Source organism: Trachypithecus francoisi, unplaced genomic scaffold, assembly GCF_009764315.1.
Source record: "Trachypithecus francoisi isolate TF-2019V2 unplaced genomic scaffold, Tfra_2.0 Lachesis_group11, whole genome shotgun sequence".
NCBI lineage: Eukaryota > Metazoa > Chordata > Mammalia > Primates > Cercopithecidae > Trachypithecus > Trachypithecus francoisi.
Window position 1 is genome coordinate 89419239 of NW_022681456.1, and position 25610 is coordinate 89444848.

The 25610-nt window shown below is 41.7% G+C and overlaps 1 protein-coding gene across 1 annotated transcript in view; it reads left to right on the top strand.

Moving 5' to 3' along the window:
* LOC117090247 overlaps positions 1-25058 on the top strand; it is a 47067-nt gene extending 22009 nt beyond the window's left edge. Inside the window, exon 2 of the mRNA XM_033222342.1 lies at positions 24992-25058. The gene's annotated coding sequence lies outside the window, so the exon portion shown is untranslated. The remainder of the gene's footprint in view (positions 1-24991) is intronic.
* The last annotated feature ends 552 nt before the right edge of the window (positions 25059-25610 follow it).

Sequence of the window (25610 nt, forward strand, 5' to 3'; positions counted from 1 at the left end):
TAATTAGTTTTTCTCCTACTAATTTATGTAAGGTATGGTATTCCTAAACAATCATTGTTTTTATACTTTTGAATGTATTTATACTTTTGAATGTTTTTATACTTTTGAATGACTTGAGAATGATTATTATCTTTCTATGTGTAGATTGTAATTGTTACTAAGGGAGTTCGCTTTAAATCCATGCTGTACCCCTGTTTAGCCTGATTTGGTTTTACTAGCCGCTTGGTACTATCACAGCTCCTCTACCCTCCAAGCAGAAGATTGACTATATTTTAAAACTGGGTGTGAGGCCAGGCGTAGTGACTCGTGCCTGTAATCCCAGCACTTTGGGAGGCCAAAGTGGGCAGATCACCTGAGGTCGGGAGTTCGAGACCAGGCTGACCAACATGGAGAAACCCCGTCTCTACTAAAAATGCAAAATTAGGCATGGTGGTGCATGCCTGTAATCCCAGCTACTCGGGAGGCTGAGGCAGAATTGCTTGAACCCAGGAGGCGGAGGCAGCAGTGAGCCAAGATCGCGCCATTGCACTCCATCCTGGGCCACAAGAGCAAAACTCTGTCTCAAAAAAAAAAACAAAACTGGAAAGGAAGAAGTCGTGTGGTTGTTTCTTCACAAGGAATATCTCTGACGTGAATATGCATCCTTTCCCTCTTCTCTCCTGGCTGTACCCACCTGTAACTCCCCTGTACCTCCCTGCTACTCCTATCTCTCATACACAGAAAAAAGGCTTAGGATTTTTACCAAAGGTCTGGAAATTCCAGAAAAGGCCGCTAGCATCATAATACTTTTTCCCCTCTGTTCACTAAGTGAACAATTTAAACCCTGATCCATCTCCAAATTCTCCCTCTTCTCAAATGCACCTTTGTTCCCTTTTGATTTTGAGAAAGTTTTTTTTTTTTCTGTTTTTTTTTTTTCTTTGTTTTAGATGGAGTCTTGCTATGTCACCAGGCTGGAGTGCAGTGCCTCGATCTTGGCTCACTGCAACGTCCACCTCCCGAGTTCAAGTGATTTTCCTGCCTCAGCCTCCCGAGTAGCTGGGACTATAGGCACACACCACCACGCCCAGCTAATTTTTATATTTTTAGTAGAAACGGGTGTTTCACCATGATGGCCAGGATGGTCTCGATCTCTTGACCTCGTGATCCACCTGCCTGGGCCTCCCAAAGTGCTGGGATTACAGGCGTGAGCTACCGCACTCGACCTTTTTCTTTTTTTTTCTTTCAGGACCTCGTCCAGACCTTGGAATTCACAGAAAGTTCAGGTGAGGGAAGGTTGTATAGGGCAGAGGTCTTCCTCACCTATATATTTTACCACCACTGGGGTGAATGTCGGGTGGCCTTGTTTTCCACATAGGTATAAAGCATCCATGTAGAAAGGCAATCATGGCCCCAGCAATCATGGCCCCAGGGAACCACCTCGGATGGGAGGCAGCTTCTGTCTTTCACGGCTACAGCTTCTCACAAAGGAAAGTCCATATATTTATACCCAGGACAGCAAACCTTCAGAACCTCTCTTCCCCATATTCAGGGGCAGAAGAGAGGGCAGGAAGATAATTGACATGATTTCTAAATGGCCACATTGAACAGTATTCACCTTTGTGTATCAGGTTAGAAAAAAAGACTAATGAGTGATAAGAGAAGAAAGTGGTTAAAAAGAAAGAATGAAGACAGAAAAAAATTAAATGTCCTCATAGATGTCTCAGACCAAATATGGTATTTACAGGTAATACTTGTAGAAACTTCCTAAACCTGGGAATACACACACTCAAACACATGGACACATGTAATATATAATACAAATAAATATCAATTTATTTTATTGGGGTGAGTGGGTCCCAAGAAGAAATATGGAAGGATGATCAGTTATAGATTTCCATTTTTTAAAAGCCAGCAAGCAGTCCAGGGATACCATAGAGACAACATTTCTGAATCTAAACAGAGAAAAAGGCTATAAAGGGGCCATTGTTCTCACCTGGAACTTTTCATCCTTACCTGTTTTTGTTTTTTTTTTTTAATTTAAAAATATCCCTGCAAAAACATCTACCTTAAAACCTAATCAACCAGTATCTTCATTATCAGACAGTTGTTAAAAACAATACACCTCTAAAGTAGTAATGGTTTATAGAGTGATAAGGGGGAGGGAGGATACACTAGGGAGAAGAACCCTGCCCCATTCAGCATTTCCTTGAGCCCACTGTAGCCAAACCATTTATAATTAACTCCTCATCCTGGTAGGAGAACTAGTTCTGCTTATCCCCTTGCTGAAGAGCAGTGATTTATCTTGTTGAGGATCACTGTTGTTTTGGTAGTTATGATGAAAGTGTAAAGGGCATTTCAAATCAGCTAGAGTAAGAACATGATAGCCCTGCTGGTGGTTTCTCCCTTTATCTCCTCTGTGATATACATACTACCCAAGGCTAAAGGTTGAATATTTGTTAATCTGGTCATTTAACAATGAGTCTTGGCCGGGCGCGGTGGCTCAAGCCTGTAATCTCAGCACTTTGGGAGGCCGAGGCGGGCGGATCACGAGGTCAGGAGATCGAGACCATCCTGGCTAACATGGTGAAACCCCGTCTCTACTAAAAAAAATACAAAAAACTAGCCGGGTGAGGTGGCGGGCGCCTGTAGTCCCAGCTACTCGGAGGCTGAGGCAGGAGAATGGCGTAAACCTGGGAGGCGGAGCTTGCAGTGAGCTGAGATCGGGCCACTGCACTCCAGCCTGGGCGACAGAGCGAGACTCCGTCTCAAAAAAAAAAAAAAAAAAAACAATGAATCTTTTAAAAAAGCTGTTGAATTGTTCAACAGCTGGGTTTTGGATAGACATCATGGAGCAGAGATCCAAAAGGTATAGATACACATATATAGGAGGAAGAAATGAGAGGAGATGCTTTCAAACAGTGTACACCCCCTAAGAAGCAAGGAATGGGAAGAATGTTCCCTGCTGTAGGGTTATGTATTTTACAGATTTGCTAAGCACTGAGTAGACCCTCATATTATGTGCTAAACAAATTTGTAAAATGAGAGAAAACGTTCCAACTCAGCTTCCTCTTTTCAAATCTCTCCTCTTACTTGTCGCAAAGTCTGCTCTAGAAAAAGAGTATCGGCTGGACACAGGCTCACACCTGTAATCCCAGCACTTTGGGAGGCCAAGGCAGGTGGATCACCTGAGGTCAGGAGTTCGAGATCAGCCTGACCAACATGGTGAAACCGCATCTCTACTAAAAATACAAAAACTAGCCGGGCATGGTGGTGGGTGCCTGTAATCCCAATTACTCAGGGGACTGAGACAGGAGAATCACTTGAACCTGGGAAGTGGAGGTTGCAGTGAGCCAAGATCACGCCATTGCACTCCAGCCCGGGCAACAAGATCAGGAGTGAAACTCCATCTCAAAAAAAAAAAAGTGTCTACCCAGGTTGAAAATGAGATCTCCAAATACGAACCTAGTAAGGAATTTAACTCAAGTCTTTACTGTGCTACTTAGAAGCTGTGTCAAGTTGGGCAAATTGCTTAACTTTTATATGTCAGTTTCCTTCTTTGTTGTGGGAAGAAGAGACCTGATGGGGATAAAAATAGCTCACCCATTGTATATCAATGTTCTCCTTATGCAACAAATATTTACTTACTCTTATTATGGGCTGTTCACTTGGGGTATAGTGGTGAACAAGACACAGAACTCATCCTCAAGAAGCTCATAGTCTGATGAAAACTTTTATTTGAGTGCCTACGATGTATGAGTCATGCATTTGCTAGGGACTTTCACATATGTAGCATCAATTAATCTTCACAATAGGAGTGTTATCACTCAGGATTTCTGGGCACTTACAACTTCCACTCTGATTGGCCTGTGGCTGAGTAGCTGTTCTTTCAATAAATATTTATTGAGGACATACTGTATGCTGGGCACTGTGCTAGACACTGGGGATTTAGTGGGGAATCTTGTTGGTGCATCAGCGTATTCATTGGGCACCTCTCGTGTGAATTTCTGGTTTTCTCATTTAGTCTTCAACATCGTGGATGTGTGGTAGAAATTATCCCCAGTTTACAGAAGAGGAAATGGGTTCTGAGGGGTTAAACACAAAGGACACGTAACAAGGGTATTTTCAAGGTTATAGTCTGAACTGCTGTAATAAAGAGACTATGAAATATAGTGGCTTCATTCATTAAAGTTTATTTCTGTCCCTCCTAACAGGCCAGTGTAAGCATGCATTTCAGGTTGTTGGAGCAGCTCTGCTCCATGATGTCTATCCGAAACCCAGATTTTCTTTCTCTTGCCACTGTCGTCTCCTGCATGGCCAAAGCTAGGTCACCATCATAGTCATGTTTCAGCCCATGGGAAGGGGGAAAGACAATATTCAAGGCAAGTAGCTTTGTCTCAAAGTAGATGCCCCCAAATTGTGGAAATCTTTTCAAATTACATCCTACTAACCTGAACTTAGCTGCATGGCCACATCTAGCTGCAAGGGAGGCTGGGAAATGTGGCCTATGGCCAAGTAGTCACATGCCCAGCTGAAACTTAGGAGATTCTACTGATTAGTAAACATAAGGTGACGATGAACACTAAAACAATTAGTGGTCTCTGGCATAGCTAGTAAGTGATGAAGCAGGAGTTTAAACTCAGGTATGCTTGAATCCAATTCCATGTCACTACCTCTTAGACACAAGAGCTAGAGAATTCTGGTTCTGTTATCTGCCTGTCTGCAATGTAAAATAATAAATAAATAAAGTTTCATTGGCATTGTTTAGGAACAAACAGTTGGAATAGTGTGTCAAGTTCCCGAAAATGTGGGAGTAGGAAAAAAATATTTTTTCTTATAGATGCCAGTTTTTTTGTCCACTTTTCTTGGAAACATCTTAAACTTCTAACAGCCTAGCCTTGTAACTCATATGAACTACTTGTGTAAAAGTTATATAAGCTAGAGAAAAAAATGCAGCCACTGAGAGAGAGAGAGAGAGAGAAAGAAAAGAAAGAAAGAGAGAAAGAAAGAAGAGAAGAGAGGAAAGAGAAGAGAGGAGAGAAGAGAACAGGGAAGAGAAGAGAGAAGAGGGAAGAGAATAGAGAAAAGAGAAAGAGGAAGGAAGGGAAGGAGGGGAGGGAGGGAAGGAAGGAGGGAGGGAGGAAGGAAGGAAAGGAAGGGAGGGAGGGACGGAGGGAGGAAAGGAGAGGAGGGGAGGGGAGGGGAGAGGAGAGGAAAGGGGAAGGGGAAGGGAAAGGAAAGGAAAGAAACCTGCCATCTCCTTGCCAAATCTGTAACAGGAGATATTTTTTAAGTTGTATGGTGCAGCAAACTCTAGGTTTGCTTAAAGTTAGCTAATGCAGGAAGAGTTAGGAAAACAGTAAAATGTCTTCTTTTTTCTCAAAGCTTTCTCACCACCTAACCCCTACCAACAGAGATCTTTGAAACTGTATTTTAGGCTGAAAGGAATAAACCATGTTTTCATATTTTTGGCAAAAAACAGTGATTAGTGTTTTGTTTTGTTTTAATGTTTTAGACATGGGGTCTTGCTCTGTTGCCCAGGCTGACCTCAAACTCTTGGTCTCAAGCAATCCTCCTACCTTGGTCTCCTGAGTAGCTGGGATTACAGGCATGTGCTATCACACTCAACTAGTGATTAGTTTCTTTTAAGAAGGCAGAGGTTGGGGGAACTCTCTCTATTTCAGAGCAGAAAAAAAAAAAAAACACCATGTCTGTTTTAAACTACTGTTTCTATAATGTCACAAGCTTTGCTTGTTTTTATTTATTTTTCTCATCTTTATAATTAAATTATTATATAGAGTGATGCATAGGTGTAAACGATAACCCAAGCCCATGGGTTCCTTTATAGCTGGGCTTCTTATGGTAAAATACACACTTTTTCTTTCCTTCTGTGCACAATCACTAAAGCATTGTTGTCTGGACCACACTCAACACAAACCCTTTCCCCTTCTTTCACTTTTTCTTTGTCCCTGAAATCTTGTCTGTTTGATCTTTGCTCCAGTCACTCCAAATGCTTTCTAAAGCTTAGTAAAGATCAGGCTGACGTGGGAGGATCACTTGAGCCCAGGAGGTCGAGGCTGTAGTGAGCCAGGATCATGGCACTGCACTCCAGCCTGGGTGACAGAGTGAGGCCCTGTCTCAAAAAAAAATGTAGTTACCAATTCAATGCTTTTATCATTGATTCTTTGATTCTTTTTTCTTTTCTTTTCTTTTCTTTTTTTTTTTTTTGACACGGAATCTCACTCTATTGCCCAGCTGGAGTGCAATGGTGCGATCTCGGCTCACTGCAGCCTCCACCTCCTAGGTTCAAGCAGTTCTCTTGCCTCAGCCTCTCAACTAACTGGGACTATAGCTGTGAGCCACCACACCCGGCTAATTTTTGTAGTTTTAGTAGAGATGAGAGTTTCACTGTGTTGGCCAGGCTGGTCTTGAACTCCTGTCCTCAAGTGATCCACCCGTCTTGGCCTCAAAGTGCTGGGATTACAGGCATGTGCCACCATACCCAGCCTGCAGCCTTTGATTCTACCAACCATTCCTGTCCTCTCATTTTTTCACATCTGAACTTTGAAAACATTTTGCCCTTGACCCTCAGTTCTCTCTCTCCCTCAACAGCCCATTCCTGCTAGGGCTCTTCTCTCTCATTGCTTCAACCTGCACCTCGATGTACATTACAATGGATCTACCTCTATGGCTCTCCCATGAGGTCCAACCTTATATTCCTTCTTTCTTTCTTTCTTTTTTTCTTTGAGACTGGGTCTCACTCTGTCACCCAGGCTGGAGTGCATGCAACCTTGAACTCCTGCGCTCAAGTAATCCTCTCACCTCAGCCTCCCAAGTAGCTGGGACTTATAGGCATGTGCCACCACACCCAGCTAGTTTTTTAATTTTTCGTAAAGATGGGGGGGTCTCGCTTTGTTGCCCAGGCTGGTCTCGAACTCCTGGACTCAAGCAATCCTCTCGCCTCAGCCTTCCAAAGTGCTAGGTTTATAGGTGTGAACCACCACTCCCAGCCCCAACCTTGTATTTCTAAGGCATTTCTGACTTAGTGTTTCTATTTAAATGACCCTACCAAAAGCAACAGGTGTGGCAGAGAACACGTTACGTTTTTCTCCAAAGCCAGTTCCCTCTCCTAACCTTCCTAGTTCTGTCAGTGGTACCAGCGATCTCCACTGCTCTGGCTTGGAACCTTGATAAATTAATGTTGATTGCTGGATCCATCACTAATTTATTCTTTTCCCTAAAGAATGTCCTTTCTTTTCCTCATCTCCACATCAAAGCAGTCACTAAGTACTGTCAACACTGCCTTCATGATGTTTCTCACATCTTGTGGCTTCTCATCCTTTCCATATTGTCTGCTATCACTATGGTGTAGGACTTACTGTCTAATCCTTGGATCATGGGAAGACTGTACTATAGCTTGTCTCCTACCTCAGGACTTTCTTCTTCTCCTGGCTCTGTTTCTCCTCTGTAAGAGGAGAGATTTGAAAAGAGGAAGCTGAGTTGGAACGTTTTCTCTCATTTTACAAATTTGTTTAGCACATAATATGAGGGTCTACTCAGTGCTTAGCAAATCTGTAAAATACATAACCCTACAGCAGGGAACATTCTTCCCATTCCTTGCTTCTTAGAGGGTGTACACTGTTTGAAAGCATCTCCTCTCATTTCTTCCTCCTATATATGTGTATCTATACCTTTTGGATCTCTGCTCCATGATGTCTATCCAAAACCCAGCTGTTGAACAGTTCAACAGCTTTTTTTAAAGACTCATTGTTGGCTGGGCGCGGTGGCTCAAGCCTGTAATCCCAGCACTTTGGGAGGCCGAGACGGGTGGATCACGAGGTCAGGAGATCGAGACCATCCTGGCTAACACAGTGAAACCCCGTCTCTACTAAAAAAATACAAAAAACTAGCCGGGCCAGGTGGCAGGCGCCTGTCAGTCCCAGCCACTCGGGAGGCTGAGGCAGGAGAATGGCGTAAACCTGGGAGGCGGAGCTTGCAGTGAGCTGAGGTCCGGCCACTGCACTCCAGCCTGGGCGATAGAGCAACACTCCGTCTCAAAAAAAAAAAAAAAAAAAAAAAGAATATTCAGGAAAAAAGACTCATTGTTAAATGACCAGATTAACAAATATTCAACCTTTAGCCTTGGGTAGTATGTATATCATAGAGGAGATAAAGGGAGAAGCCACCAGCAGGGCTATCATGTTCTTACTCTAGCTGATTTGAAATGCCCTTTACACTTTCATCATAACCTACCAAAACAACAGACGAGTCACTGATCCTCAACAAGATAAGTCACTGCTCTTCAGAAGGGGATAAGCAGAACTAGTTCTCCTATCAGGATGAGGAGTTAATGATAAATGGTTTGGCTACAGTGGGCTCAAGGAAATGCTCTGTTCTCTGCTCCCACATTAATCTTCTTAAAACATGACTTTCCTTCTATTAATTCACCATCAAGACATATTTAATAGCTTCCTGATGACTACAGTCCTAATGCCTTACTCTACTTTTTATTTTAACATATGCCAGACATTTATTACTATTGGGTGAATATACCTTTCTCTCCCCATCCTCAAGTTTATCTGTTTCTTTCCATATCCACAGCTACCACCATAGTTCAAGCAATTACCACGTCTTACCTGGAGTATTACCATTGCCTTCTAACTGACCTCTATTTCTATTCTTGTCTCACTGCAATTCATCCCCAAGTTGGTCCGAGTGTTATGGGTTATTGTTTTTCTGGTTTTCTGATTTTTTTTGTTTTTTGAGATGGAGCCTTGCTCTGTCACCCAGACTGGAGTGCAATGGTGCAATCTTGGATCACTGCAACCTCTGCCTCCTGGGTTCAAGCAGTTCTCCTGTCTCAGCCTCCTGAGTAGCTGTGACTACAGGCGCACACCACCACACCTGGCTAACTTTTGTATTTTTAGTAGAGACAGGGTTTCACCATATTGGTCAGACTGGTCTCGAACTCCTGACCTCAGGTGATCCACCTGCCTTGGCCTTCCAAAGTGCTGGAATTACAGGCATGAGCCACTGTGCCTGGCATGGGTTATTGTTAAGCTGATTTAACATTGAAATTCATACTCCACAACCAGAGTGGTCTTTTAAAAAGTAAGTGGCTTCTGTGATAGCTGGCCTCCAGTGCACCATGTCTCTCCATATTCACATGCTCATGTATTCACAGAATCTAAAAGTGCAAAAGTAGAAGCTGCTGAGACTTCTTAAAGCTTCAGCTTTAAAACTGGCACGGTATCACTTCTATATTCTATTGGCTCAAGTGAGTGACAGGACACTCAGATTAAATGAGAGAGGTCCCACATAGCTCGGACTACAGGCACACACCATGGGGCCCCACTAATTTTTGTATTTTTGTAGAGACAGGATTTTGCCATGTTGACTGGGCTTGTCTCGAACTCCTGACCTCAGGTCATCCACCTGCCTTGGCCTCCCAAAGTGCTAGGATTACAGGCATGAGCCGCCATGCCCAAAAGCAGATCTCTTCTTGTTCTCTTCTCCTCCCCACTCTACCATGCCAGTTTACTTGCTTCATAGTAATTATTAGTCTCTAAAAATTCCCATTTGTATACTTGCTTATTGCCTCTCTCTCCTCTCCACTCCCTCTAGAACCTAAGCTTCAAGAAAGCAGACAGACACCTTGTCTATCTGGTCAACCAGATGATTTATTATGAAGCTAAGATTGCTTATGCTCAGGGGCCCTCATTTGCATATGCCCCTTCCAAAGCCCCATATTTAGTTTTGTATTTGTAATTTTGTATTCCTTTTCTTAAAGAAGGTGCCTCAAATTGTTTAAACCTCAGGCCTCTGTCAGAGAAAAACAGCCATACCTCAGTTAAAATGGTAAAACAGATTTTATTTAATAACTACTGACAGTGAGAAAGAGTTGGGCTCCAACCCAAGTTGTACAGAGGTGATGGAGCTTTTCTTTTCTTTTTCTTTTTTTTCTTTATTTTTTATTTTTTTATTTTTTTAGACAGGATCTCACTCTGTTACCCAGGCTGGAGTGCAGTGATGCGATCTCAGCTCACTGCAACCTCCGTCTCCCGAGTTCAGGTGACTATTCTGCCTCAGCCTCCCAAGTAGTTGGGATTACAGGTATGCACCGCCACGCCCAGCTAATTTTTGTATTTTTAGTAGAGATCGGCTTTTACCATGTTGGCCAGACTGGTCTCAAACTCCTGACCTCAGGTTATTTACTTGCCTCGGCCTCCCGAAGTGCTGGGATTACAGACGTGAGCTGGCAGACTGGGTGGCTGGTGATGGGGCTTTTCAAAGTGAGAATGAGGGAGTAGGAAGGGGGCATAACAAGGGCTTGAGCAGAGTTAGGGAAGTGAAAGATCATAAGAAGCTGGAAGGGGAATGGATCTATGTGAAATCCATCTGGGTTTGCTAGTTGGCATTTGTCAAATTTAAGCTTCTACTCTCTCAGAGAGATGGGGCTTTGGGCCCTATCATTCAGCTTCCACATTCATCTTCTTTGAACAGTACTTTCATCCTGTCACTTCCCTATTTCAGAAATCTTCAGCAACTCCCACATGAATGGAGACTGAAATTCAGCTCTCTGAGCCTGCCATTCAAGGCCGGCTACATCCTGCTTGTTCACCCTTATCTCCTACTTCTCATCTTCATACACACTACCATAGCCAGACAGGTCTCTTTACAGCTTCCTGAACGTTCCTTGCTCCTTCCATCTATGCATTACTTCACATTACATCATCTTCACATTTACATCATCTGGAGATCAACTTTGCTCTACTCTTGGCCCCCTGTAAACCTTATCCCTCCTTCAAGATCCTTCTCCATGAATGAAGCCTTCCTAGACTCAGGTAGACCCAGTGTTCTCTCCTTCTTCTGAATTCTGGCCAGGCAGGCCATGCATTTAGAACTGCCTGCCATCCATGGCCAGTTCCCTTTTCTTGCCAAGCCCTGCCTGCTGATCTGGATTATACAAGCACTTCATCCAGGGACCATATCCTCACTGTAGCCATTCCTACTTTAGAGGTCCCAGTGGAGATTGAGGTCCCAGAGAGGCCCATTGTGTATTTGGAACCCACTGAGAATAAATAACAGAATTTTATAGCTTCTTTGAAACCAAGTAAAATCACCAGAAATGTGAACAGAAAAGAAATAGTCATGTAAGATGGGGATATAATAATTTAGTGTAAGTTCCTAAATCACAAATTCTTCAAAGGTAGCTCTATAATAGTTCTGGAAAAGTACCTGGTGCAGGAGCATTTACTGCAAGATTGCACACCCAAAGATATTACAGTATAACAGTTGATAATGTGGTGATAATGGTGGTGGTGATATTGCTGGCAATGCAAAGCAGACTCTAGTCCTTTAAGGTAAATGAGACATTGGTATTGTTTGATGGGGTCCTGCCATGAGCAGAAATTATTCTGTCACTGCTTTCTATATTAACAACACCAAAGGAAACAAAGTTTTTCCAAAGGGGAGAATAATTTATATTTCATTTTTTAAAAAATGGTTACATTTTCCCCAAGGCATAATGGACGATTCTCCTTCAAACAATAGCACTTCTAGAAAAAAAAGTACTTTTAGGAAATGGGGAAGAGCTTTTGTTTCCTGCTAGCATCAGGCTTTTTGTCTTCTTTTGTGTCTTCTTTTCAGCAATAGGTAAAACGACAGTTTTTTAGTAGAAGTTAAAATTATAGCCCTACTAAAATCTACTAAGATACAGTATTTTATTTCAGTTTAGACTCATTTCCAATTGCATTTAATCTTTTCCAGGCTTGTTATTGCTTTTTCTTACAATTTCCAACGCGAAATGACATTTTTAGTCTCTTTTGCCCTCTATTGAATTGCCCTGGTAATAACAGTAACTAGCAAAATGCTAGTTCTCTAGCATGTAGAAGACATAAATATTTGATCTCAGATCAGTGATGTGTGTAATTGTTGCTATAGAGAAAACCTTTGATTGCTGCCCAAATCTGGAGGCTTATTAAAATTTAATTTCTGGATCTTTTCCACATATATAAAACTCAGAACATTTCATAGTATATAAATTAACCCTTCCCTGTTCCTATGGCAAGCTACTCTTTTTTTCCTAGGGATGGAGCAGTAAGAAATGCGTCTCATCCACAGGAATAGGATTTAGATCTGAGAGAGCAGTTCCTTCAATGAGTACTGAAAAATTCAGGAAAGAAATATCAAGGGAAATTGTGGATTATCATGTCTAGAAATCATTACATATGAGACAGATTCTGATTTGTCTGCATAAGTTTTGGATATTAATATGGCTAGTTTCTGAAAAATAGTAAAGCAAAAGAGGAAAAATAGATATGAAAGTAATTAATATATTAGCTTGCCTTTATAATTTAATAGCAATTAAATGCTATTCATAAATTGTGTTTGCAGAATTCCAACCATAAAAAGAAAACATAAATTATGCAGAATTATTTGGGCAACAATGGCAGAAGTATAATATGTAAAGTTTTTCCTTTTAATACTTACATTACAGTTGTAAGTGGGATTTGGCTACTGGCTGACTCATCTCATTATATCCAGATGAATGAAGTACTAAAGAAGCAGATAATCCTGAAGCTTAATTTTATGTGTTAGTTTCAAAGCCTCTCAGCTGTACTCAAAGCTGTTACAGTAACACAATTGACTGATCTATCCCCTGCCTCTTCTGCTTTCCCTCCTTCCATGATAGGATGGGACATGAATCCTAAGAGATAAAGAAAAAATTAGCAAAGCAATAATGTAAGTAACCCAAGAGGGCTAGATATACATATCTTCCCTTAGAAAATTCAAGATTGACCAAAAAATAAATGTAAAAACAATCTAATGAGATTTTTAGAAATCTAAGGAGCTCAGATTCTCTTGTTTGCATGCATTATGCAACTAATTTCACTACTGGGATTCAAGATTAGAATCGCTAAAAGTATAAGTTAAGAAAATAGACGCGGAGGGTGGAGCAAGATGGCCGAATAGGAACAGCTCCAGTCTCCAACTCCCAGCGCAAGCGACACGGAAGACCGGTGATTTCTGCATTTTCAACTGAGGTACTGGGGTCATCTCACTAGGGAGTGCCGGAAAATTGGTGCTGGTCAGCTGCTGCAGCCTGACCAGCGAGAGCTGAAGCAGGGCGAGGCATCGCCTCACCTGGAAGCGCAAGGGGGAAGGGAATCCCTTTTCCTAGCCAGGGGAACTGAGACACACAACACCTGGAAAATCGGGTAACTCCCACCCCAATACTGCGCTTTAAGGAAACAGGCACACCAGGAGAATATATCCCACACCTGGCCGGGAGAGTCCCACGCCCACGGAGCCTCCCTATTGCTAACACAGCAGTCTGCCGCGATCTATCCGCAAGGCAGCAGCGAGGCTGGGGGAGGGGCGCCCGCCATTGCCGAGGCTTAAGTAGGTAAACAAAGCCGCTGGGAAGCTCGAACTGGGTGGAGCTCACAGCAGCTCAAGGAAGCCTGCCTGTCTCTGTAGACTCCACCTCTGGGGACAGCCACAGCTGAAGACCAACAGGGGAAGCAGTGGGGGCCTGTGCAGATGCAAACGACTCTGTCTGACAGCTTTGGGGAGAGCCGTGGATCTCCCAACGTGGAGGTTGAGATCTGAGAACAGACAGACTGTCTGCTCAGGTGGGTCCCTGACCCCTGAGTAGCCTAGCTGGGAGACATCCCCCACTAGGGGCAGTCTGACACCCCACACCTCACAGGGTGGAGTACACCCCTGAGAGGAAGCTTCCAAAGGAAGAATCAGACAGGTACACTCGCTGTTCAGCAATATTCTATCTTCGGCAACCTCTGCTGCTGATACCCAGGCAAACAGGGTCGGGAGTGGACCTCAAGCAATCTCGAACAGACCTACAGCTGAGGGTCCTGACTGTCAGAAGGAAAACTATCAAACAGGAAGGACACCTATACCAAAACCCCATCAGTATGTCACCATCATCAAAGACCAGAGACAGATAAAACCACAAAGATGGGGAAAAAGCAGGCAGAAAAGCTGGAAATTCAAAAAATAAGAGCGCATCTCCCCCTGCAAAGGAGCGCAGCCCATCGCCAGCAATGGATCAAAGCTGGTCAGAGAATGACTTTGATGAGATGAGAGAAGAAGGCTTCAGTCCATCAAACTTCTCAGAGCTAAAGGAGGAATTACGTACCCAGCGCAAAGAAACTAAAAATCTTGAAAAAAGAGTGGAAGAATTGACAGCTAGACTAATTAATGCAGAGAAGGTCATAAACGAAATGACAGAGATGAAAACCATGACACGAGAAATACGTGACAAATGCACAAGCTTCAGTAACCGACACGATCAACTGGAAGAAAGAGTATCAGCGATTGAGGATCAAATGAATGAAATGAAGCGAGAAAAGAAACCAAAAGAAAAAAGAAGAAAAAGAAATGAACAAAGCCTTCAAGAAGTATGGGATTATGTGAAAAGACCAAATCTACGTCTGATTGGGGTGCCTGAAAGTGAGGGGGAAAATGGAACCAAGTTGGAAAACACTCTTCAGGATATCATCCAGGAGAACTTCCCCAATCTAGTAGGGCAGGCCAACATTCAAATTCAGGAAATACAGAGAACACCACAAAGATACTCCTCCAGAAGAGCAACTCCAAGACACATAATTGCCAGATTCACCAAAGTTGAAATGAAGGAAAAAATCTTAAGGGCAGCCAGAGAGAAAGGTCGGGTTACCCACAAAGGGAAGCCCATCAGACTAACAGCAGATCTCTCGGCAGAAACTCTACAAGCCAGAAGAGAGTGGGGCCAATATTCAACGTTCTTAAAGAAAAGAATTTTAAATCCAGAATTTCATTTCCAGCCAAACTAAGTTTCATCAGTGAAGGAGAAATAAAATCCTTTACAGATAAGCAAATGCTTAGAGATTTTGTCACCACCAGGCCTGCCTTACAAGAGACCCTGAAGGAAGCCCTAAACATGGAAAGGAACAACCGGTACCAGCCATTGCAAAAACATGCCAAAATGTAAAGACCATTGAGGCTAGGAAGAAACTGCATCAACTAACGCGCAAAATAACCAGTTAATATCATAATGGCAGGATCAAGTTCACACATAACAATATTAACCTTAAATGTAAATGGACTAAATGCTCCAATTAAAAGACACAGACTGGCAAACTGGATCAAGAGTCAAGACCCATCAGTCTGCTGTATTCAGGAGACCCATCTCACATGCAGAGACATACATAGGCTCAAAATAAAGGGATGGAGGAAGATCTACCAAGCAAATGGAGAATTAAAAAAAGCAGGGGTTGCAATCCTAGTCTCTGATAAAACAGACTTTAAACCATCAAAGATCAAAAGAGACAAAGAAGGCCATTACATAATGGTAAAGGGATCAATTCAACAGGAAGAGCTAACTATCCTAAATATATATGCACCCAGTACAGGAGCATCCAGATTCATAAAGCAAGTCCTTAGAGACTTACAAAGAGACTTAGACTCCCATACAATAATAATGGGAGATTTCAACACTCCACTGTCAACATTAGACAGATCAACGAGACAGAAAGTTAACAAGGATATCCAGGAATTGAACTCATCTCTGCACCAAGCGGACCTAATAGACATCTATAGAACTCTCCACCCCAAATCAACAGAATATACATTCTTCTCAGCACCACATCACACTTATTCCAAAATTGACCACATAATTGGAAGTAAAGCACTCCTCAGCAAATGTACAAGAACAGAAATTATAACAAACTGTCTCTCAGACCACAGTGCAATCAAACTAGAACTCAGGACTAAGAAACTCAATCAAAACCGCTCAACTACATGGAAACTGAACAACCTGCTCCTGAATCACTACTGGGTACATAATGAAATGAAGGCAGAAATCAAGATGTTCTTTGAAACCAATGAGAACAAAGATACAACATACCAGAATCTCTGGGACACATTGAAAGCAGTGTGTAGAGGGAAATATATAGCACTAAATGCCCACAAGAGAAAGCAGGAAAGATCTAAAATTGACACTCTAACATCACAATTAAAAGAACTAGAGAGGCAAGAGCAAAAACATTTAAAAGCTAGCAGAAGGCAAGAAATAACTAAGATCAGAGCAGAACTGAAGGAGATAGAGACACAAAAAACCCTCCAAAAAAATCAATGAATGCAGGAGTTGGTTTTTTGAAAAGATCAACAAAATTGACAGACCGCTAGCAAGACTAATAAAGAAGAAAAGAGAGAGGAATCAAAAGACGCAATAAAAAATGATAAAGGGGATATCACCACCAACCCCACAGAAATACAAACAACCATCAGAGAATACTATAAACGCCTCTACGCAAATCAACTAGAAAATCTAGAAGAAATGGATAATTTCCTGGACACTTACACTCTCCCAAGACTAAACCAGGAAGAAGTTGAATCCCTGAATAGACAAATAGCAGGCTCTGAAATTGAGGCAACAATTAATAGCCTACCCACCAAAAAAAGTCCAGGACCAGATGGATTCACAGCTGAATTCTACCAGAGGTACAAGGAGGAGCTGGTACCATTCCTTCTGAAACTATTCCAATCAATAGAAAAAGAGGGAATCCTCCCTAACTCATTTTATGAGGCCAACATCATCCTGATACCAAAGCCTGGCAGAGACACAACAAAAAAAGAGAATTTTAGACCAATATCCCTGATGAACATCGATGCAAAAATTCTCAATAAAATACTGGCAAACCGGATTCAGCAGCACATCAAAAAGCTTATCCACCATGACCAAGTGGGCTTCATCCCTGGGATGCAAGGCTGGTTCAACATTCGCAAATCAATAAACATAATCCAGCATATAAATAGAACCAAAGACAAGAACCACATGACTATCTCAATAGATGCAGAAAAGGCTTTTGACAAAATTCAACAGCCCTTCATGCTAAAAACGCTCAATAAATTCGGTATTGATGGAACGTACCTCAAAATAATAAGAGCTATTTATGACAAACCCACAGCTAATATCATACTGAATGGGCAAAAACTGGAAAAATTCCCTTTGAAAACTGGCACAAGACAGGGATGCCCTCTCTCACCACTCCTATTCAACATAGTGTTGGAAGTTCTGGCTAGGGCAATCAGGCAAGAGAAAGAAATCAAGGGTATCCAGTTAGGAAAAGAAGAAGTCAAATTGTCCCTGTTTGCAGATGACATGATTGTATATTTAGAAAACCCCATCGTCTCAGCCCAAAATCTCCTTAAGCTGATAAGCAACTTGAAGAAAGTCTCAGGATACAAAATTAATATGCAAAAATCACAAGCATTCTTATACACCAGTAACAGACAAACAGAGAGCCAAATCAGGAATGAACTTCCATTCACAATTGCTTCAAAGAGAATAAAATACCTAGGAATCCAACTTACAAGGGATGTAAAGGACCTCTTCAAGGAGAACTACAAACCACTGCTCAGTGAAATCAAAGAGGACACAAACAAATGGAAGAACATGCCATGCTCATGGATACGAAGAATCAATATCGTGAAAATGGCCATACTGCCCAAGGTGATTTATAGATTCAATGCCATCCCCATCAAGCTACCAATGAGTTTCTTCACAGAATTGGAAAAAACTGCCTTAAAGTTCATATGGAACCAAAAAAGAGCCCGCATTGCCAAGACAATCCTAAGTCAAAAGGGCAAAGCTGGAAGCATCACGCTACCTGACTTCAAACTATATTACAAGGCTACAGTAACCAAAACAGCATGGTACTGGTACCACAACAGAGATGTAGACCAATGGAACAGAACAGAGTCCTCAGAAATAATACCACACATCTACAGACATCTGATCTTTGACAAACCTGAGAGAAACAAGAAATGGGGAAAGGATTCCCTATTCAATAAATGGTGCTGGGAAAATTGGCTAGCCATAAGTAGAAAGCTGAAACTGGATCCTTTCCTTACTCCTTATACGAAGATTAATTCAAGATGGATTAGAGACTTAAGTGTTAGACCTAATACCATAAAAATCCTAGAAGAAAATCTAGGTAGTACCATTCAGGACATGGGCATGGGCAAGGACTTCATGTCTAAAACACCAAAAGCAACGGCAGCAAAAGCCAAAATTGACAAATGGGATCTCATTAAACTAAAGAGCTTCTGCACAGCAAAAGAAACTACCATCAGAGTGAACAGGCAACCTACAGAATGGGAGAAAAATTTTGCAACCTACTCATCTGACAAAGGGCTAATATCCAGAATCTACAAAGAACTCAAACAAATATACAAGAAAAAAACAAACAACCCCATCATAAAGTGGGCAAAGGATATGAACAGACATTTCTCAAAAGAAGACATCCATACAGCCAACAGACACATGAAAAAATGCTCATCATCACTCGCCATCAGAGAAATGCAAATCAAAACCACAATGAGATACCATCTCACACCAGTTAGATGGCAATCATTAAGAAGTCAGGAAACAACAGGTGTTGGAGAGGATGTGGAGAAATAGGAACACTTTTACACTGTTGGTGGGATTGTAAACTAGTTCAACCATTATGGAAAACAGTATGGCAATTCCTCAAGGATCTAGAACTAATGTACCATATGACCCAGCCATCCCACTACTGGGTATATACCCAAAGGATTATAAATTATTCTACTACAAAGACACATGCACACGTATGTTTATTGCGGCACTATTCACAATAGCAAAGACTTGGAATCAACCAAATGTCCATCAGTGACGGACTGGATTAAGAAAATGTGGCACATATACACCATGGAATACTATGCAGCCATCAAAAAGGATGAGTTTGCGTCCTTTGTAGGGACATGGATGCAGCTGGAAACCATCATTCTTAGCAAACTATCACAAGAAGAGAAAACCAAACACCGCATGTTCTCACTCATAGGTGGGAACTGAACAATGAGATCACTTGGACTCGGGAAGGGGAACATCACACACTGGGGCCTATCGTGGGGAGTGGGGAGGAGGGAGGGATTGCATTGGGGAGTTATACATGATATAAATGATGAATTGATGGGTGCTGACGAGTTGATGGGTGCAGCACACCAACATGGTATAAGTATACATATGTAACAAACCTGCACATTATGCACATGTACCCTAGAACTTAAAGTATCATAAAAAAAAAAAAAAAGAAAAAGAAAATAGACGCTCAAGTTGGCCGGGTGCGGTGGCTCACACCTGTAATCCCAGCACTTTGGAAGGCTGAGGCGGGTGGATCACTTGAGGTCAGAAGTTCGAGACCAGACTGGCCAATATGGTGAAACCCTGTTTCTACTAAAAATACAAAAATTAGCCGAGTGTGGTGGCATGTACGTGTTATCCCTGCTACTTGGGAGGCTGAGGCAGGAGAATTGCTTGAATCTGGGAGGTGGAGATTGCAATGAGCCAAGATTGCACCACTGCACTCCAGCCTGGATGATGGAATGAGACTCGGTCTCAAGAGAAAAAAAGAATAAACTAGACTCTGGAGTCAAACAATCTAAAAGTTCAACATGGGTTATGCCACTTAGTTGCTGTGAAATCTTAAGCAAGTTTTGTAACTCGCTAGGCCTCAATTTCCTCATTTGTATAATGAAAAAAATAAAACTTCATAGAGTTGTTCTGAAAGTTAAATTAGAAAATGTCTTTAAAATACTAGGAAAGGACTTGGCCAGAACAGACTTCTGAGTAATACTAGTCATTATTAGCATCATCACAATGATTATAATTCTCAACATTATTTTAGCATTAATAATAAATATAATGGTAATAGTCTTAAGAAGGAAAATTTCCCTAGGCATTTGCTGGAAAAGAAAGCAAAGAGAGGAGGTCTGACTTCTGTGCATGCTTCCACACTGGACTTCCATTATGCTCACAACTCAATATTGTGTTTGAGGCTGTGACCCAGGGCAGGATAAAGCCCACAATATTTCTTGGCATCACTCGTGGGACACCATTGTGATCTTGTGTTTACTGTCTACTTTCTAAGCAGAGTTCTGAACTGTTCAGCTGACTGATCCACAGCAACCATGGACGTCTTGAGCTGTCAGTTGTGTAGTTCTTTGTTTTGGGTATACCTGCTCCTGGTTTGGGCCAAAAATTAGAATGAGGGACTTATTTGACTTTATAACTTCTTCATGTAGAGAACTGTGGTACAACTATGGCCCCCAAAAGTCAGACAGGATGAGATTTTTATTCTCAAGACATATGCATAATTCTGAAGTAAAAAGTAGCAATTTGTTTCAAATATAGAAACATGGAAATTGAATATAAGAAGTTATTTTTCTTTTTTGCCATACTATTTGAAAAGTCCACAATCATTATTTCTGAAAATTAATATGTATCATATTAAACTATTTAAACAGAGTAAAAAGGTATGCCATGAAAATAAATTCTCCTGCCACCTTAACCCTGGTATTTGAGTTTACTTTCTCAAAAATAAATATTGTTACTGTTTGATTATTATGTGAAACATAATCTTTTAATCAAGATACCTTCCTCTGAGATTTTCTTGGTGTTGTACTGAGCAGAGATCTAAATAGCAGAAGATTCCTCGTCATCAAATTAAAAAACAATGGGGCCGAGCATGGTGGCTCATGCCTCTAATCCCAGCACTTGGGGGCAGATCACTTGAGGTCAGCAGTTCGAGACCAGCTTGGCCAACATGGTAAAACCCTGTCTCTACAAAAAATACTAAAATTAGGCCAGGGCGGTGGCTCACCCCTGTAATCCCAGCACTTTGGAAGGCTGAGACAGGTGGATCACGAGGTCAAGAGACAGCATCCTGGCCAACATGCTGAAACCCCATCTCTACTAAAAATACAAAACATTAGCTCGGTGTGGTGGTGTGTGCCTGTAGTCCCATCTACAGGAGACTGAGGCAGGAGAATCGCTTGAACCTACGAGGCAGAGATTGCAGTGAGCTGAGATCATGCCACTGCACTCTAGCCTAATGACAGAGTGAGACTCCATCTCAAAAAAAAAAAAAAAAAAAAAAAACCCACACACAATTAGCCTGGTGTGGTGGCACATACCTGTAGTCTCAGCTCCTCTGGAGACTGAAGCCAGAGAATCACTTAAATCCTGGAGGCGGAGATTCCAGTGAGCCGAGATCACGCCACTGCACTCCAGTCTGGGCAACAGCAAGACTCCATCTCAGAAAACAAAACAAAACAAAACAAAACAATTGCTTTGTCACTCTAGAAACTCTAAGGAGGCAAAGTCAAATATGTTGTGTCAAAAGTCTCTAAAGGGATTCTCCTAATGGTGCCAGTATTATAAAATGACCCTGGGAAAAGCACTGAGGATCTTTTCTAGTTGAACATGGACCTAGATTTTAAATTTGGCTTTGGGACCAGGAGTATCCCATCACCTTAATTTGGATCTCAAAGATTTATCATGGTTTACATGCATAGTTCTGAATGCAGTTTAATTAGGCATATATGATTGCAGGATAAATACAGATAGAGGAATGTTATTTTTGTGTGTCTTGTTATCTCCAAGTTAAATATGAATGGCAACAGCAGTGCAACACTTGAATTGTTCCACATTTGTTATCCTGCAAAACGGGCTCTTCTTGGGTTATAACTTTTAAATAATCAGAACCCCAATAAGATATTTTGGTCATTGTCCTTCAGTTAGCTGCTACATGGTATGCTTAGTTAGTTGCATTATCTTTTCAGTTGGACCTTTGCATCGATAGAAACTGATGATAAAAAGATGAGGTCTTTTTCCTGCTCACAAGCATCTTTTATTTATTATTATTATTATTATTTTGAGACAGAGTTTCTCTCTGTCACCCATATCGGAGTGCAGTGGCCATCTCGGCTCACTGCAACCTCCACCTCCCAGGTTCAAGTGATTCTCCTGTCTCAGCCTCCCAAGTAGCTGGGATTTCAGGCACCCACCACCACACCTGGCTAATTTTGTATTTTTAGTTGAGACAGGGTTTCACCATGTTAGCCAGGCTGGTCTTGAACTCCTAATCTCAAGGGATCCACCTGCCTTGGCCTCCTAAAATGCTGGGATTACAAGCGTGAGCCACTGTGTCCAGCCCACAAACACCTTTTATATCAGGAAAAGCAGATCAGTGGTCAGAAATTATAGCAGATGGCAAATTGTGTGTTGCCAGTAACAAGCTGTAAGTTATGCTTCCTCTACCAATACATTTCACAGCCTTCTGCTATTGAGTTACTGCTTAGTGGCCTTTTGTTTCAACTTGAAGAACTTTCTAAAGCATTTCTTTTAAGGTAGGTCTAGTGGTGATGAACTTCAGCATTTGTTTGTCTTGGAAAGTATCTCACTTTCATTTTTGAAGGAAAGCTTTTCTGTGTATGATATTCTTGGTTGGAAGGCTTTCTTCTTTCAGTACTTGAAATATATCATCCCACTCCCTTTTGGCTTGTGAGGTTTCTGCTTTATCTCTCTTTCATTTTTGAAGGAGAGTTTTTCTGTGTATGGTATTCTTGGTTGGCAGGTTTTCTTCTTTCAGTACTTCAAATATATCATCCTACTCCCTTTTGGCTTGTGAGGTTTCTGCTGAAAAATCTGTTGATAATCTACTGGAGGACCCCTTGTATGTGACAAGTTGTTTTTGTTGCTGCTTTCAAAATTGGTGTTGTCTTTGACTTTTGACTATTTGATTATAATACATTTCATTGTGGATTTCTTTCTTTTTTCTTTTTTTTTTTTTTTTTTTGTGAGATGGAGTCTTGCTCTGTTGCCTAGGCTCGAGTGCAGTGGCATGATCTTGGCTCACTGCAACCTCTGCCTCCCAGTTTCAAGTGATTCTCAGGCCTCAGCCTCCCAAGTAGCTGAGATTACAGGCACCCGCCACCATGCCCAGCTATTTTTTGTATTTTTAGTAGAGATGGGGTTTCACCATGTTGGTCAGGCTTGTCACGAGCTCCTGACCTCAAATGATCTGCCCGCCTCAGCCTCTCAAAGTGCTGAGATTACAGGAGTGAGCCACTGTGCCCGGCCCATGGATTTCCCTAGGTTCATATTTGGCATCCCTTTGGGTTTCTTGGATCTGGATGTTCATTCCTTTCCTCAGATTTGAGAAGCAGTCAGTTGTTATTTCTTTGCATAAGTTTTCTCATTCTTTCTCTCTTTCTACTCCTTTTGAAACTCTCACAGTACATATTTGGTCTGCTTAATGGTGTTCTGTAATTCTCTTAGGCTTACTTTTACTCTTTTTCATTCTTTTTTCTTTTTGCTCCTCTGATGGAATTATTACCAGTGACCTGTCTTTGAGTTCACTGATCCTTTCTTCTGCTAGATCTAGTATGCTGCTGAACCCCTATAGTGAATTTTTCAGGTCATTTGTGTTCTTCAGCTTCATTTCTGTTATTATTTGTCTTTGGTGCTTTTAAATATCTTCTATCTCTTCCTTGAAATTCTCATTTTGTTCATGCATTCTCTCTTAACCTCAATGAGCACCTTCATGAGAGCTATTTTTAATTCTCTATCAGATAAGTTATATAACTGTTTCATTAGGTCATTTTCTGAAGATTTATTTTGTTCCATTGTTTGGAACATCTTTGCCTTGTGCTTCATTTTTCTTGACCCCCTGTGTTGTGTCTACATGTTAGACAAAGCAGGTACCTATCTCAGTCTTCATAAACTGGCATAGTAAAGGTGAAGGCCCATCAGTCAGCCTAGTCATAGATTATAAAGGTCTCTTCCAACTCCTTCCCTCCCCAGGAAGGAGCAGTTAGCTGTGTTTTTGCCTATTTGCCCTGTGCTAAGCCATGGGTAGGGGAGAGCTACTAGCCAAAGCTACTGTTTCTTCTCTCCCCCATGTGACTAGATTGGACTGAACCCATTAGAGATCCAGGACTGGTGAGACAGATGCAAGTTCTTTGGGAAGGCCTGGAGGAGTTATGGTACTGGATACGTGGATCAATTCTTTCTCTCCTCAGGAGAGGCTAAATGCTGGGATTTTCATAAGCTTGCTCTGTGCTGAGCAGGGGAGAGGAACAATGACATCTACCAGCCCAAGGCATTGTATCCATTCTCCTCCAGGTGGTTAGACTGTGCCAAATCTTTCAGAGTTCCAAGACTGGCAAAACAGAAGCCAGTCCTCTCTGGAGCCCCCTTAGAAGAGTTAGGGTGCTGTGAACCAACCCTTTTTATCCTCTAGGTGAAACTTGGAGCTAGTGGGTCTCTTCTTGATTGTATGGCACTGTGCCAGGGCAGTGTCTCTAGCAAGAGGGTGTCTTGAATCTCTCTAATAGTTTCAGTGAGTTGGTTTCATAGTCTCCTGGCATGCAGAAGTCTTTCAATTCATTCAATTCATTTCCGATTTCTCACAAAGAAATTTGTCCATGAATTGTTGCTGAATTACCATGTCTGTGGGCTGGGTTGAGGTAGGCCCAAGCCTCCTACTCTGCTCCCAGAATTCATTCATTTATTCTCTCTCTCTCTTTTTCTGTTTCTTTCTTTCCTCTTTCTTGCGCTCTCTCACTTGGGGTGCCAGCCATTGATATGGGATTGCTCTTTTCCCCAAAGGGGAAAATATATGTTAACATGTATTAACCACTAAAATGGAGCATTAGCTCTTCTTTCAGCTGCTCTTTATAGATGATAAATGCAGGTGAAGAAGGGGGTCTCTGAATTTAGAGAAGATTCTAAAGAATCTTCTTTAAAAGAATTCAAAGAAGAAAGGTATTGTGTAATAATAGATACTAGGGAGACTTGGAAAGTTTGAATTAACTTACCAGGGTTAAGTTTCTGAGAGGTAGGGTTGAACATTTTTAACTGGAAAAGTTGATACTTCATCAGTTAGAATCTAATATCTCTAAAGTAAGACTGAGTTATAAAGAGAATCAAGAAGACTGACAATCAAGGAGTCTAGAATAATCCAATTTTTTTTCACAAGAAAGAAATATAGAACCTGAGAAACTAATATTAATTATCATAAATATGTTCTTTAAGAAGGTGGGATGGAATACTAAGCACTTGGGATTTCAACAGCATTTCACTTAGTCTTACTCTATTTTGTTGTTGTTGTTTCTTAATATTTTTTTTCTTTTTCTTTTTTAGCATCTATTGTTGGGGTGATTGGACCCAACACCAGATCGTGGAGGTGACAAAGTCCGGCAGAATGAAAGAAATGAGAAAAGACAGTTTGAGAGAGAAAGTTGGTCCGGGGGCCAATGCGAGTTTGGAGGCTGCAAAGGTGCAGAGCGCCAGACTATTTATTGGTGATCGAACAAAGAAACAGGTGGTGAGAATATGGGGTTGAAAGGGAGCATTGCATTAAGCACATGATTTACACCTCTGACGGTTTAGCATATGCTCTGCTACTTGAGATAATGGAGAGCATGTTCTTTTAACTCAAGATACAATAGATTCGGGGATAGCAAAGAGCCAGCAAGTCCAGACACATTCCAGAGGCCGTGAGCCCTGAATTCTATCCAAGCCACGAGGAGTTTTATGCCCTGGGCTTAGATTATGGTGTGTCAGGGTAGCCTTCCACCCTTTAGCACAGAGCTTGGTGTTCCAAAGGCCACAAGGGGTTTTAGACCCTGGACCCCAGGCATGTTTCAAGACTCTTTTACATTATGTCAGACTTGCAAGCCCTGCCTCAGCTTCTCTCCCAACACTCAGCTTTTCTCCCAACATCTATTAAATAGCTCCTATGTGCAAATCAGTGTGCTGG